The following is a 17,123-nucleotide window of genomic DNA, read 5'->3' as shown; positions in this document are numbered from 1 at the left end:
CATGCTCTACAAATCCTCCATGCCCAACTTTAATCCACAAGCCTTTCTCAGTTCTTTCGCAGTTGTACATGCTGCTATTTTTATTTGAAAGGAACACATGCACATTTTACAGTTTCACTCTCTCCATTATTTATCGTGTCTGTATTTATCTGCATGTTGTGTGCTATAGACTTCGCCCCTAAATACATCATTTTAAAAGACAATTCTGTCATAATGACTATTTCATTATGTGTAATTCATCAATGTTTATAGTTATATTAAGCTATGAGAAAAGGTTTACTGGCTTTTTATCTTCATTATTGGCAGTAATAAGCTCTCACTTTACTGGAGAATGGAACAAAATATGGGATGAACAATGAGTGTATCTGCTAAAATATAATTCTTATTTGTTGTTTCTCTAATATTACTTTCCCAAACTACAAACAACATCAGTCACTGAAGACGAACTGCTGTGCAGTGATGGGAAATGTATGCTTGCCTTACAGTCATGTTTTTCTTCTCTTGCAAGATATCATTCATAATGGAAATTGTAAATCTTAACTACTGGTTTCAGAAAGTATGTCAAGAAACAAGTTCATGTTTTATGCCATGAGAAAAGGATTTGCGTAGTAAAAGAATTAAAGTAAGTGAAATATATATTATGCAGAGAACAAACAATACAGCAAAAGCAATGACCGGCTCACAGCTCAGGAACCATCGTGTGGTCCTTGAACTCTTCAAAATGTGGTTCTTAAGCAATACAGTGAAATGAATAGATGCAATATATCTTGTGGACATTGAGTTAGAGGCACAGTAGAATCATATTCCACTGATCTCCAGGGCATACATTATGAGAGAGGATCATTCATGTCATTCCCCCCCCCCCCTACATCAACATACTTTCTGTGTAGGTGGAAGAGCTGTTTGCAACATCATGTCTGTCATGCAGGGAACAAATTGTACCATTCGCAGAAAACAGATGTATTGGAAAGTTGGCTTCCACCATATTTATTGCATATACTGCAATAATTAGAGCAGTGCAAAATAATAATAATAATAATAATAATAATAATAATAATAATATAATAATAATAATAATAATAATCAACCATTCTTTGGGTAGGTGGGGACAAAATAAAAGCCTCCAAAAATCATTTCTGGGTGGGAAAAGATATTTACTCCATTTGGGGTGGCTGAGAGTTCTCCCCCTTTCTTCCCTTGGTATTTAAACATTCAAATAACATCCATGCTACTCAGTCAATCCAAGGCTCTCTGCACTTCTTGGAATGCCTTCCAGGGATGGGGAGAATTCAGTTCATTTCACATTCAAAACCAAATGTATAAAATTCACACTTTCCAAAACAATACAAGAACTGAAAGAAGCCATCCATGAACATTTGCATTAATCTGGCTTTGCAGTGTAGTTCTCCAATCAGTGTTTCCCAAAATGCAGATATTAAGTAAAAAATGTTTGTTAAAATGAATATATTAGTAGAGAGAAATATATAAAAATGCATTCTATTAGGGTAAATTTATTGCAAACATGCTGCTTCCCCTCCTTCCAAGGATAACATCATGGCAAGGGGGAGATCAGCCTGTCTTTGTCCATCAGTCAAAAAAGGAGTGGCTGCAGTGAGCCTTCTGCCCTGTCAGGGAGATCACTTGGTTTCAACTGACCGTTGTCCTGTGACTGTGGAGCTGAAGAACCAAAGACTTCAGCCTCTGCCATTAGACAGGGGACCAAGAGCTACAGAATGGTTGCTCCTAAGAAGAACATTGTGGCAAAGAAGAAACTAATCTGGCCCCACCCACTGGCTAAATAATTAGTAATTTATTTTTTGAGGGAAAATACCGCTACCTGAAAATATATCTATTTAATATTATTTAAATGCAATATTTATGTGGATTCTTTAAAAGAAAGAAGAAAGAAACGAACAACAGATTAATGCATAAACCAGAAGGGATTGACATGTTTGAAAACAGCTTGGAATGGAAACAGTCAATCTCTAAAGAGTGCCATCTTCCATCAGTGGCCCCACATCAATGTTACCACCCTGCTGGATCAGGCCAAAGGCCCATCTAGTTCAGCATCCTGTTCTCTCTGGGGCACACCAGATGCCTATTGAACCCTCAAGCAGGATGTGATAGCAACAGCACTCTCCCCACCAGTGTTTCACAGCAACTAGTATTCAGAGGTCTACTGCATGCTTCCTCAGACTTGGCTCTCCAGATGTTTTGAGGCTACAATTCCCATCATCCCTGACCACTGGTCCTGCTAGCTAGGGATCATGGGAGTTGTAGGCCAAAAACATCTGAAGGGCTGAGTTTGAGGAAGCCTGGTCTACTGCCTCTGACAAGGCATTCCCTCATCAGTTTTTCCACAGTGATGACAATTGCCCTGTTAAGTTATTAATAAATAATACCACAATGATAATCACATGAGGAAGGGGAAGGGGCCACACTTGCAAGACTTACCCCCACTACTGAAACCTATGCTGGCTTCTCCATAAGGATGTCCATGAGTTAGCAGGGATAGCCTGGTGAGTGCATGGAGGCTGCCCCTATGTACTAGAACCATGAGTGTCCAAAGTTGCAGCTGATGTATATTTCAAGAGGCTGTCCTGCTCCAGACAGGTCCTCATCCCACAGGCAGCATCGTACAGAGGCACAAGGGCAAGTGAGTGCAATTCCACTCTCCTCACTTGCAGTTTGTTGTTGAATGCTCAAATAGGATTAGTGCCAAAGCTGATAGCAGTCTGTGAGCTCCTTGTGATCTTCTGGCCCTTTCACCCATCATAATGACAGGCATTTTGCTAATATACTTTAGTTGATTTTCCTTCTATTTGCACTTTCCTCTAATCTGTCTTCTAAAGGGTAAAACGGCGGATATTGCTCTGCGTTGCTTCTAGCCTTGTTTGCATTCCTGTAGCCTCTTTGCTAGGAAATTAGCATCATCTGGAAAATCTGAGATAACTCAATGGCCGAGATGATTATATTCTAGTTTCCATCACCATTTAATATTACCCTCTCATGCTGAAGAAATAGCTTTCAAAGAACAATGAGTGATTTACACAGTATTGCAAATCAAAGCTTTCTCTGAAAATAGATTTGCTAAGCTACTGTTAATGTCAAGACTTTCTTATTTCCATTTATATTAAACAAGCAAAAAATTAAAAATTAAATTCTATACTACATTGTAAGTTGTTGTTGTTGTTTAGTCGTTTAGTCGTGTCCGACTCTTCGTGACCCCATGGACCAGAGCACGCCAGGCACTCCTGTCTTGCACTGCCTCCCGCAGTTTGGTCAAACTCATGTTCGTAGCTTCAAGAACACTGTCCAACCATCTTGTCCTCTGTCGTCCCCTTCTCCTAGTGCCCTCAATCTTTCCCAACATCAGGGTCTTTTCCAAGGATTCTTCTCTTCTCATGAGGTGGCCAAAGTATTGGAGCCTCAGCTTCACGATCTGTCCTTCCAGGGAGCACTCAGGGCTGATTTCCTTCAGAATGGATAGGTTTGATCTTCTTGCAGTCCATGGGACTCTCAAGAGTCTCCTCCAGCACCATAATTCAAAAGCATCAATTCTTCGGCGATCAGCCTTCTTTATGGTCCAGCTCTCACTTCCATACATCACTACTGGGAAAACCATAGCTTTAACTATACGGACCTTTGTCGGCAAGGTGATGTCTCTGCTTTTTAAGATGCTGTCTAGGTTTGTCATTGCTTTTCTCCCAAGAAGCAGGCGTCTTTTAATTTCGTGACTGCTGTCACCATCTGCAGTGATCAAGGAGCCCAAGAAAGTAAAATCTCTCACTGCCTCCATTTCTTCCCCTTCTATTTGCCAGGAGGTGATGGGACCAGTGGCCATGATCTTGGTTTTTTTGATGTTGAGCTTCAGACCATATTTTGCGCTCTCCTCTTTCACCCTCATTAAAAGGTTCTTTAATTCCTCCTCGCTTTCTGCCATCAAGGTTGTGTCATCTGCATATCTGAGGTTGTTGATATTTCTTCCGGCAATCTTAATTCCAGCTTGGGATTCATCTAGTCCAGCCTTTCGCATGATGAATTCTGCATATAAGTTAAATAAGCAGGGAGACAATATACAACCTTGTCGTACTCCTTTCCCAATTTTGAACCACTCAGTTGTTCCATATCCAGTTCTAACTGTAGCTTCTTGTCCCACATAGAGATTTCTCAGGAGACAGATGAGGTGATCAGGCACTCCCATTTCTTTAAGAACTTGCCATAGTTTGCTGTGGTCGACACAGTCAAAGGCTTTTGCATAGTCAATGAAGCAGAAGTAGACGTTTTTCTGGAACTCTCTAGCTTTCTCCATAATCCAGCGCATGTTTGCTATTTGGTCTCTGGTTCCTCTGCCCAGAGACCAAATAGCAAGAGGTGGCACTAAATCTTTGTGTACACACATTTACATAGATGTGACTGATTAATATAATACATCAGGTGCTTACAAATCATGGGTGAATTACAACATCTATTCCTGCTGTGTTTTTGAATTGTAACTTATCCAATAAAAACTGTCATGGTCCCAGCTCCTTAAAAGCAAGGCTAGCAGCCATGAGAAAACAAGCTCCAATGGTTTATTTGCCTATAGAAAATCTCAAGACCAGCTTCTAGCTTTTCATATGCTCAAAAAACAGCAGTGTCTTTGGGCCCTGACTCTTTTACCGCTTGAATCTCTGCATGGATCAAATCAAGCAAGTTCAGTCATGGGAATATTCAAGAGTGAGTGAATCATCTAGTTGCTGGAGCTCCCAACAATCCTTTTTAAAATTTTGTTTTAACCACCCTGAACCATTTGAAATCACAAGCAATTAAGTCACTGCTGACCCCAACTCTTGATTATTTATGAACAAGTTGAAAAGTACAGACATCCATACTGATCCTTGGGGACTCCACTTTCTATATCCCTTAATTGGGTGGACAGTCCATTTATTCCTACTCTTTTCTTCCTTAACCAAGCACTGATTCATTAGGATCAGCAACTGGTTCAGGAAGCAGTGAATAAAAATAAAATGGGCAGTTCTCCCAATGAAGGGATGTAGAAAGTGGGAGTTCCCCACTTTCTATTGTCCCTCAGTCCTCATCAATGAGAACAATATTGAACTAGATGGACCAATGGTACTCTGTTATTGTGATTTACAGTGCAATCCTATACTTGTCTTCTCAAAAGTAGATCCCACTGAGTTCAGTGAAGCTCAGCCCCAGATGAGTGGGTATAGGCTTTCAGCCAGGAGCAGCTTCTCTGATGGGGTAGAGTCACAGCATCACTGTCACCACTGCAAGGGAGAGGCTCAAGGTCAACTGCACAGCCGCAACCACAACCTTGTCCCTCTCTGTCCTAAGCTGTAGCAGAAATGCTGCCACCAGGAGGCTATTACTGCTGTGCTCCGCCACTAGGCGAGTTGTTTCTGATTGCAGCCCTGTTTACTTATCTCTGCTTGTGGATAGAAGGAGTGGGGGGAAAAAATCACCTGAAAAAAGGATTGTGGCATAGCCATGAACATACTTTCCAGGAGAGAGAAAACACCATCAATACCCACTTCATTCAAACATACAAAACTATTGTTCTCTCCCTCCACCCCTCTATGTAAGGCAGAAGTGTGTCAATGTAAGAAGCCAATAACATCTACAACAGCTCTGTATTGGAAACACTACATGAAAACACATATTGCAGATGCTACAGGAATGGAGTCTAGGATAACTATGCCTAGAAAAGAAAGGTGAAGGTAGATTTGTTCCAGGGTGACCCATTTCTTTGCTTTCATAATGCTTTAAGCATCCATCCTGTCAGCTTAGAAGACGAAACATATCCTTCACTGTGTCTTGCTCTTTCCCCAGATAAATTAGCTTGTCATGGGCACCCTTAGCCAATGCATGATATGCCTAAACACAGCTAGAAGTGTTTTGCATTTGCTTGTGCTTGCTCAATCCAGCAACAAGAAATATCCCACATAATGTAACACCGGTTCTCTGCTTGCTGCCTGTGCACTCAAGCATTGTAGCAAAGCTGGGAAATGATGAGCAGAATGCCAGCCAAATAGCCCCATGGGAATTTCTTTATTATGAAATAATAGGCCCCACAAAAGCTATTTTTTAATAAAAAAAATCTCAACCAAACTTATATCTGAAGGCATCAGTGGCAAGAAATACCATTTCCACTGACCCAGGTTTCAAGCCCATGAAACCAATAATTTGCAAAGACTTACAGGAGACTCAAAAGTTCTACTGGAAACTACACTAGTTTGATTCAGAGGCAGATTATTCTGTAGAATTCTATCATATATTTTCTGCATCTCAGACTACAATTCAAACTTCATACGAACTGTGGTGGCTCTTAGATTGTGGAACATAGTGCACATGGCTTCTACTGGTAGGGGGTAGCCAAATAATGAGGGGATTAGCATGTTTCAGCTGTCTTCCCATGAGGGTTCAGGACCCCTGCCATTTTTTGTCATTTTCTCTGTTTCTTTAAGTCATGGGCTTTGCAAGAAATATGGCCATCTAAAATATTGTCTGAAAAGTTTTTAAATCAGAGTAGCAGAGGATATTGTTAAAAGTTAAAAGCTTCATTTACATGTTTAAAAAATTCTATGTTGCTTTGCTATGCTTAAACAAAGCAAAGCAAAAGGAGCACTTTAGAACTCTGTAGGCAACATTTTAGACATGAAAAGCCTATTGGAAGACAAAGGGGCCAGAAAGAAAAGGCCAGGATGAAGAGAAGATGCAAAGTTCTAAAAATGTTTAAGCAAGAATACACCACTTGGCCACCTCATAATTATTTTAAGGTAAGAAAGAGCTAGAGGCAAACCCCTGCTCCCAACCTTCCTGAGGGGTTATGGAGGTAAGTAAATCCCTTTTTTCTCCCACATAAAGACTCTGAACCTTTGTTGTAACCCATTCTGGAAGGACTCCTGTGCCCCATAAATGTAATCCACTTTGGCCAAAAGTACAAATTGTGATAGTCATTTTTAGATACCCCTTTATAGTGAATGGGGAACACAGAATTTCAAGCAGGAAGAGGCACTGAGGCAGCATGCCTCTCCGTGCCATGCCAGCTGTCTTGAATTAAACCCAAGGTTGTGGTTTTATGAGAATACCGCAGCAAATATATCAGATCCCAATACTTAGTTGTACTTTGTTTCCTAAACCATATTCCACAATTGCCACTACAGTGGTACCTCGGTTTGCGACCGCAATCCATTCCGCGGAGCCGGCCGCTCCCCGAATTGGTTGCTCCCCGAAGGCACGCTTCTGCGCGTGCGTGAAGCGCCGATAGAACACTTCTGCACATCCGAGCACCGCGGAACCTGGATGTAAACACCTCCAGATCTGCGGTGGTCAGAAACCGAAGCGGTCACAAACGGAGACAGTCGCAAACTGAGGTTTGACTGTATTGGACATGCATATTAGATTTGAGCAGCTGCCACTGGCAACATGGAGCTAGCTGCTTGCATCTGGCTTTTATTGCCATAGGCAAATGAACTATGCAGTATGATCCTGTGCATGTTTACTCAGAAGTAAGTCCTACCATGTTTAATGGGGTTTACACCCAGGTGTGGTGAAGATTACATCCTAAGGCTAGAAGAATCCTAGGCACACTTATTTGGGGAAAGCACTGAGCTGAGTGGAATTTTCTTTTGGTGTACATACCTAGATATGTACTACATAATGCATAGTGCCAAGCTCCTACATTTGAAAATAGCAAGCATGCTTTTTATGACTCATATTCTTCAGACTCGGATTCAGGTATGAATTTCCACTAAAAGGCTATAGATCCTAGGCAACCTTTTATTACCTTTAAGTGACTGAAACCAATTGGAAGGTAAACGTGATTAGCAATCTGAACCGTCAACAAAGTAATTGCCAGAAAAGTGAGCTTTTTAACTGAATCGCATATTTAATTGAAATGGGAGGGAGGGGGTACCAATTCCATTATAATGAAATCCATGGAACTGTAGCACAGTTATATGGAGAAATATATTTTTAAACCTTTTAAAACACACAATAACCACAGAGCTCAGATCTTGACATTGCTGCCAAATAAGTAAATAAATAGCTATCTAACTAATTGTGCCATAAATTCCTATTCCAGCATCAAAGGTCACCGAAACAGAGCATTTGGATGTTAGTAGCTGATTGCAGCACAATGTTTTAGAATGTTTTCTGTGGGAAATATATCAGAACCATGGCCCAATTAGAGGTGAGAGGCCAAGCCATATTGAATTAATTTCAATAGAAATTAATTAAGAAATGTAACATTGTAAAGGGTGTGCCATGGCACCAATTTCTACGGACACAGATGTATGCAAACTCTCATTAGTGTGCATGGTAAGGGTTTCTTAGTAAGTCAAATGCATACATGCACTTATAACAGTAAAAGGCAACCTCTTACCTATTTTTGTTCATTTCCATACTTTGGCAGCAGCATGGCAGATAAACTGGGGCAGAAAGGAACCTCTAATTGCTGACTCACATGAAAGCCAGCTAGCAGAAATGGCCATTTAATCTGTAAAGAATGAAAAGCTGGAGCAAATTTGGTTCAGTTTTTCTTTTAACAAAACAGACAGTCAACATAATGAAGAGGGCTCATTGTCATCACACCATCCACCATTCATTTTGGGGTGGGGATACTTTAACTGGGAGTCCTCTCAAAGGCTACAAGTCCCCTCTGGTTGACTGTCATTTATTTCCCCAGAATATAGTGTATTCCAGAGCATTTGGGGAAAAGGGACAGACTACTACCGGTAACTGCATTGTCTCCTGATGTTTACACAAAAACTCACTTCAAGTTTGAGTTAATGGTAGAACAAAACACTGATTAGCCCTGCAGAGAGTAGTAATGCCTAATGTCCTTGGGTCTCATATGCCACACCCCTCCACATCCTCCACCAGCCCTGCTTTACACTCTCCTGTAATGCTTTTGCCTGGCTGGAGTGTATCCTTGCAACAACACCTCTTGCTTTCCTGCATGGAGGATAGAGAAGTGTGTATAAAAACTACACTACTGGACACAGGTAAATAACATTACACCACTGGCATGCAGGTCCCAGAAAGTTGCCCAGAAATGTACTGTGGCTAAAAGCTTTCTGTTCAACAAACTGAAAGGGGACACACTCAAAGCACTGCCTTACGAAAGGTGGTTCCACGTTGAGTCTTTGACCAGTCATTTTGAGCTTATTATGCATTTATATGGTACAGGGGCAGCACATTTGACTGCATGCATGCACACAATATACATTGAGTGGAAGTGAGTTGCTATCCAAGGCTTTGGGGACCTGGGACATGACTATGCTCTAAGGCAGTAATCTGGGCACAGCCAATATCTTCCTTGCCTGGGAGCTTTTTCACCAGATCACAACCAAATTTGTACATTTCATAAAACTTTAGTGCAGAGACACTAAGTGCCACTTTTATTATGGCAGAAGATGCCTAAGCACTTAGCCAAAGTATAAATCTGAATATGACTAAACAGGCAATTTCAGGGAAGGGGATATATTATTATTTTTTGCTGTAACTTCTGTGAGTGTTTTCAAATTGTGAGGCTATTTCTTAAAATTTAGGGAAAGTGACAGAAATTATTATTCTTGCCAGCATGTGACATTCTGATAATATTTCACTAGTGCTGAATGGTTTTTGTTGCCTCCTGTCTCATACTTGCAGCTATTTTGTCATGGAACAATTAGCTTTGAGTTGAACGCAGTGGTTGCCAACGTATGAAATTTAGTTTTCCTGCTGGGTAGAAAACTGGGAGAAATTTCCTGCTGCTCTGCCAAGCCTGAGGTGATCATCAGTAATCCTGCAGGCTCCCTCTGCTCTTCTGGTGATAAATACTTCAACCGATTTGGCTAGCTCTTGAGTCCCCCCACCTCCATTTTATGTGCTGATTTAAAGCAGGGGATCTTTGATTTCTCTGTTCACACAATTATTATTGTTGTATATTCTACAGCTTTTGATGAGGCTGATGAGTCTTTTTTTAGCAGTGTCTGTGGTTGCAAATGCTTTGCAGCATTGTTCAACACCGTAGGACCATTACCTGTATATGCATGTTTAAAAACTGGCCACCCATGGTAGGATTTAGGAATAACACATATCCTACAGCAGGCATGTCAAACCTGCGGCCCTCCAGATGTTTTGGCCTACAACTCCCATGATCCCTAGCTAGCAGGACCAATGGTTGGGGAAGATGGGAATTGTAGTCCAAAACATCTGGAGGGCCGCAGGTTTGACATGCCTGTCCTACAGTGTATCCTAAGAGGCAAATAGGTGCACTTCTTTTAAGCTAAGTAAAGGAAAGCTTTCACAACAAAAAAATTAAAAAATGCATTTCCCCCAAATCCACATATTCATATTTACATCTCTAGTTAAAACACAAACACACACAACTGCAGAGAGCATATTGGGACAAAGTTGGAAAAAAGAAATCACAGCCAATCAGTAGGCTTCTGTGAAACTTACTAAAGTTGAACGAGTCCTGTGCAGATTCTCTCAGTGTGATTCAGAGGGTTCCATAAAATTTACAGGCAAAAACAATGTTCTGTGAAGCTAAGGAACAAAGAGGGAATGTCTTCTTTAGATATTTACAGGGGCCAAGAAGTGAAAATGGTCGGTTGATGGCATAGCTGCAAGTCTCCCGTTTTTCGCAGGAAACCCCCGTATTTTAAACCGTTTCCCGCTGGCAGTCCAGATTGGGAGAAATCCCGTAAATCCCCTGGATTTCCTACCTGCAAAGGAGGCTCCATTTTGGGTGCCGGCGCTGCCCGATTTCCGGTGCCCAGACATGGGTAGCGTGGCACCGGAAGTTGCTTCTACGCATGTCCAGACATGCGTAGAAGTGACTTCCGGTGCCGCGCTGCCCATGCCTGGGCACTGAAAATTGGGTAGAGCGGCACTGATCCCGCATTTTTCAGCGGGAGACTTGGCAGCTATGGTTGATGGACAATAAACTTTACACAATTGCGACCATTCAGAACTGGTAAAATACAAGAATCATGTAGAAAAATCCATCTCAAAATGGTGGAAGTGTTGCTGGTAGTGGTGACTCATCAGGTGACAAAGGGGTACATTCAACATGTATTGGATGGAGTTGAACTCCCTTTCAAAGATCAGGGTCCCAGCTTGGACACATATTTGGATGTAAATACATTTACATCAATGTGAAGTAGCCTGAGGGGTTTAATTTTTAAAAAATTCTTTTTAACTTCATCAAAGGTAAGATTGTCTTCCATAAACACGACAGCATCAGTTGCAGGCCTACTCTACACATTTCTAAGCTATAAGATTAAAAAACAGTTCTGTTCATCACACGCACACACTATGACTACCCAAAAAAATGTTCTGTGAAATCTTGAAAACATATCCCAAAGTCCTCCATTTTGTTTCATACAAATATCCATCTTCTGTGTAATAGAAGTGACTCAGAGGCAGAGAGGCATATAATAACACATAAATGAGCAAATTGGGATATAAAGCCTATCTTGGTTGTCTCCTATACCAGTGTCTTATCTATGCTTCGTTATATAACATGGTCATTTAACCAAATGCTAGAAATCAGAATGTGAGGAAATATTACACAATAAGAAGATAATTTGTATGTAGTGAACGGAAAGTGAGTTTCTCAGGCTGCTGTACTTGTATTTAGCAAGTGAACAGATTGGACCAATAAATGTCTGACCTTTTAATAATTTCCCCAATTATCTTTACACAATAATTTCTAGATTAGGGTACTGTGCAACGGGAGGGCTTGAGGGTTTTTTAATAGATGGAGATTATGTCATGCTGTTTTAAAGAAATGCAGATGAAAAATATGGAACAAAAATGTAGATTGCAATCTAATTATTTCAATGTGAAATCATATGTTTGAATTCATGACTGGTGATTGGTGCATAGGAAGAAGAGAAAATATGAAGATAAATATGCCAGAAATGAGTACAAGAAAATGATCAACCATAAAATGGGAAGAAAAGAAATGTAGAAGTTTAACAATACAGCACTGGACTGTGATCACTCTCTTTTCCCAAACACTTTATAATTTTTCTAACATCTATTACTTTACTTATATATTTACATTTATAAATACATCTGGTTGATGATAATAATTTTTACAGCACAATATTGATTCATTTGCCCAGCAGCCCAGAGGTTTAAAAGCAATTTCAGAAAGCCAGAGCTGAGATAACAATTTATGCTAACAATGGAAATAAACTGTAGGCATTATTCCCTCTTGTATAGTAGAGGTGCAGTTACCCTCGCCCCCTCCCCTTCTGCAAAGATAACTTGAGAGTTGTACCCTAAGTGATGGGATTGTGGAGGGAGGGGGAGCTGTGACTGATTGATTTTATGTTGCCTCATTTTTCATCTACTCCTTGAATTATTGTAGCATCTGGAAATGTTGTGGTTTGGTTGCCCATTGGGGTTGTGAGTCTGGGCAGGTAAGGAAAGTGAGGAGGAATATATCTATATATCTCCTCATTCATGCATCTGGCCTGGGGATAATCTGGGACTATCATGCAAGATTTGGGTGAGTGCTAGACAGCAGGGCCTGGGTGCATGTGTTGGGTTCAAACCCAAGGCTCACTTAGTGTCATGACTGGCTGGATGCAGAGGAATGGAACCAGCTGGGGAACCACCAAGGAAGTTGTCTCAGAGCCCAGGGAGTTGTGGCAGGACAACGATGAGTGGTCAGAGGGAGCAGAGGGAAAAGACGGCGTTATTAGAGGAGTTATTAGAAGCTGAAGAGTTAACAGGGCTTGATGAGCTGGGTAAAGTATGTGCCAGAGAGAAATCAAGAATCAGAGGCAGAAGCAGGTGAATGAGTGGATTGTGAGGCTAAGAGACAGAGATGAGTCAGGCTGGTGAAGAGTCATGGGGGTCTTCCCCTCCTGCTGGGATAAGCTCCCCTTCCCCCTGTCTTCCAGAACCAAAGATGGCTGAAATGGGCAGAACAAAGACAGGCTGCATGCATGTGCAGTCTCCAATTGCTTGGGGGAAAGCCCTGGGGTGGAGGGGACTTAGCTACCTGTGGGGAGGCAAGGACTTTTAATCTCGGCAATTGATTCTTGGGGTAATACCTACGAGTACCAGGGATGAGCTGCTGTGCTCATTAGGCCTGATACTCAGCCAAGTTTGTGAAGATTGTGTTTTGCTAATAAAGAGTTAACTCCAACTTTGAACAGTGTGACAACGTGCTCTGTGACACCTAGCAAAGAGGGAATCATTTCCTCCCCACCCTTACTTTGGAAGCCACAGCCTTTGGCTGCATCACATCCTCAGGTTTCTGGAGTGGTGCTTCTTTCCCAGCGTTTTCAAAGATGAATCATGGGAGAACGGAAGCACGTCTGTATGAAGGGTGGCAACATGGCTAATGACATCCACTGTTATGTCATACCATGCCCACTGGTGTGAATGAAATTTAGTGTGACACAGCAGTATATCGATCAAAAAGCCACTATTCCATAATGCAACAAAGAATGTAGCTTTAAAGGAATGTTAGAAACTGGGAGAGCATTATAACATGGAAAACTAACACAGTAATCCCCACATCTGAATGTATCCCGAATCATCAACTCCTCACAGTTCATGAATTCATCTCATTGGGTTGCAGTTCCTCCAAGTTGTTATATTAATACCTATAATTCACCACTCCACATTTTGCCTCATGAATCATATTTGTGAGTGTGGGAGCAAAAATTGGTTGCCAAAATATGGATACATGGTGTTCAGGAATTTCACTTGCTTCTATGTTTCTCTTACATTCCAGAGCTCTCCAGTTCAAGACATGGAACAATGGATTATTGTTACTGTTTATCGGCAAATAAATAACTTAAGTACGTAATAATAGCACAAGGACTTCCCTGTTTTAATATTACCTCATTATTCTCAGCAATGTAATTAGATTTGGAGATGCATCTTCATGCTTAAAATAAATTTTAAGTGCTCTGCTGAATGTTGCAAAATCATTTGTTAGAGGCTGTGCTTTTTCTGAAGGACAAAATGCTTTTTCGTGAGTAAGATTCCATCAATAAAAATATCCTCCCTGAGTCTCTATTTAAACTGGAAGGACAGGAATGCATGTAAACCATTTTGGACAAGGTAGCTAGCATTGGATAACAAGATGAGAGGTGTTCTGCAAACTTGCCAGGAACTAAGCTGCATGAGTGATGTCAGGTCAAAATAAAGTCCTTTATGCTCACTCCAAAATCAATTGGCAACCCCAATGCAGTCTATGGAACACAGGTGTAATGTATAAAGTGCCAGTTAATAAGCAAACCACTCCCAACAGTCTTCATCCATCAAGGCCCATCTGGCAGTTTCACTCTATAGAAGCAAGCCAGGAAATAAACAAGCAGCCACGGGCTCTTTGATCATTTCTGGTCCCATGGCCTTCAAAATATAGAGACACCTTAACCCAAAGGTTTTCAACCTTTTCCAGTCAATGGCTCCCTTGGCCAACTACATTCTTTCTGCGGCTCTCCTGTGGGGAAATAAATGTGCTCTGAGCCTCAGGTGTCCAGTTATGTCACCCGTTTTCAAGCACCCTTGTGGAGTGTTCCCTTAGCCTCCTTTCCTCTCCCCTCTCCTTTGGGCAGCAGCTGCCACCACCACTGGTCTCTGAGATTCCCCCCCCACCAGCACCTCAAAGAGAGATGCCTCCTCGAGCTGCCCCCCAGGGGCCTAGAAAGAGGATGCCCCCAGACTTAGCAGCCTGTCAAAGGCTGGCCAAAGGGAGGCAGCAGTGGCAGCAGCAGGCGCTGCCGGGCCTGCATGGCAGGAAGGCTCCCTTTGGCACCGGGCACTCAGCTCCCAGGCAGGCATTGCACACAGCAAGCAGAAGAAAGGCCAGCACTGCACCTACCTGCCTGGCCTCCCATTTGTCACCTGTTCCCAACAGCAAGGGCTGGTGGACTGGCTGGGTGGGTTCCCTCACCCATTTGCTTGCTTATTCTAAGGCCACATCAGCTCCTGGCAACCAGCACCACCTGGCCAGCCCCAGAGGCACCATTCGCCTGTGGAGCTTGTAGCCAAGGCTGCTGCAAAACAAACAAACAAACAGCCGTGCAAACCTTTGGGAGGCAGAGAGGGAGGAGGGAGGAAAGGAAAGAGGGACAGAGGCCAGTGTTGTTCGTGGCACACCTGACCATGGCACACTGGTTGAAAACCCCTGCCTTAACCCTTTCAGGCATTTCTCCCCATTTTATTGACATAATGTGGAAAGAAGCAGGAGGGCCACATATTCTCATATGGGTCTATGGCAGTCTCTTCCTCATGCAACCCACATTTGGAGGAAGGTCTGAAGGGGTAACCTGTCAAATATACATAAACTGTTCCCATGCTCTGGAACAGCTCTGTGGGTGGATCAGCCAGGTGAGGGTAAGTGTTTTACAGTGGGGTACATAAAGGGAGGAGATTCCCTTTCCCAGTGGCTACTGCTTAGGGCTGTACAACCATCTGTCCAAAGCCTAGATTTCGAACCAAATTGGCCCAAATCAGGTTGATATCAGCCTTCATTAAACATGTGTTGAGGAAGGGAGAGAATAAGGAGAAGGGGACACAGATTAATGTTTAAATCTCTGGTTATCATTATAAGTATTATATATTGATTCATAACTCCCCCTGACAGGTTCCCCCTGACAGGTGCTGCTCCCAATTTGCTCCAGGGCTCAGATCCAGGTCAGGTTGAATGTGGATCATCCTGGGTCAGATTGGAGCTTGAGTTGGGTCCCAGATTGGCTCTGGGGAACTTGTGCACAGTCTTACTATTGCTATCTATACCCTGCTCTTTGAGACATCTACACCACACATGTGTGGACATGTACACACCCAAATGCCTATTTATTTGTAATCAAAGGAAGTTCCAGTAAACAACAGCAGTAGAACATCTAATGTCCCAAATTCAATCCCTGGCATCTCTAAGTGGCACTAGGAACATCTGAAACCCTGGAAAACCACTCTCAGCTATTATGGGCAATATGGACCTAGAGTGACCAATGTAAGGCAGTTTCTCGTGTTATTCAGGCCTCAAGGAGTGACACAATGTAGTTGACATATGGGACAGTTATGGAAAGGGGAAAGGAGGGGGAAATCGGTGCCAGATACATGCTGGGGCAATGTGCTTGAGAGGCATGGCTTGCATGTTATTCACATGAATGCTCACACAACCATTTAAAGCCAGTGGAGCTACAACGTGCTTTAATTCTTTCCCTTATCAAATTCATATACAGAGATACCAAATATGCAAAATATAAATGCCTAGCTACATTTTTTAAATGGAATTCATCTGCAGCTTGTACCATGTTTTTTAGTCTGGCAAGCCAGCACTAGGAACATCTATATTAGGACCTCCAATAGTATGAATGATGCTGACAATACCAAAATGTGGCCTCAGTAAATATGTGTATCTGTCAAATGAATCTAATGGCTAACCTACTTACATGCCAACAGTTTTTCTTCCTCTTCTCTTTTTTTGCATTATTTCTTTTCTGTGTGAGCTAAATGGAGGGCAAAAGAGCTCCACTGTATTTTGTACAGTTTCTTTGGACAGGTTGGCTCCAAGAACATAAATTAGCTGGATTGGAATGTAGATGTAGGATTATTCAGCTGCAGTTACTGGAAATTCAAATTAATATTCAATGGATCTTGAGATCCCCTATATTGGATGTATAGCATCTTCTTATAAAGCTGGTTACAGGTAGGTAGCCGTGTTGGTCTGGATCGAAGCAAAAATAAAAAAATTCCTTCAGTAGCACCTTAAAGACCAACTAAGTTTTTATTTTGGTATGAGCTTTCGTGTGCATGCACACGAAAGCTCATACCAAAATAAAAACTTAGTTGGTCTTTAAGGTGCTACTGAAGGAATTTTTTTTATTTTTACTTCTTATAAAGCTCTTATTCTCTCACTGAGCTAACAAATATATTGAGAAAAGCTCAAAAATTCTGGAAGGCATATTGAATGTAAGTCACAACAACATTGCAATTCCTGTTGCTTTACCTTCTGGGCATACAAGCTGGTTGGAAACTACGCTTCAGTATCTGGACAGATATCTTGGGAAATGGTTAGCTCTCTTTTTTTGTCTCCAATGAGCTAATGTGACCACTCTGAAAACCGCTTATACTCTAAGCAAGGTTTATAA

At 41.8% G+C, this 17,123-nt stretch overlaps 1 long non-coding RNA gene across 1 annotated transcript in view; it reads right to left on the bottom strand.

Annotated features, from left to right (window-relative positions):
* LOC148687355 (uncharacterized) overlaps window positions 1–14,987 on the bottom strand; it is a 209,294-nt gene extending 194,307 nt beyond the window's left edge. Inside the window, exons 1-3 of the long non-coding RNA XR_015947755.1 lie at window positions 14,845–14,987; window positions 10,453–10,539; window positions 8,390–8,503 (exon numbers count right to left, since the gene is read on the bottom strand). This is a non-coding gene — a long non-coding RNA (uncharacterized LOC148687355). The remainder of the gene's footprint in view (window positions 1–8,389; window positions 8,504–10,452; window positions 10,540–14,844) is intronic.
* Window positions 14,988–17,123: the final 2,136 nt, after the last annotated feature.

The sequence above is a fragment of the Zootoca vivipara genome, chromosome Z1, assembly GCF_965207765.1.
Source record: "Zootoca vivipara chromosome Z1, rZooViv2.hap1.1, whole genome shotgun sequence".
NCBI lineage: Eukaryota > Metazoa > Chordata > Lepidosauria > Squamata > Lacertidae > Zootoca > Zootoca vivipara.
This window is presented reverse-complemented; position numbering and strand designations above follow the sequence as displayed.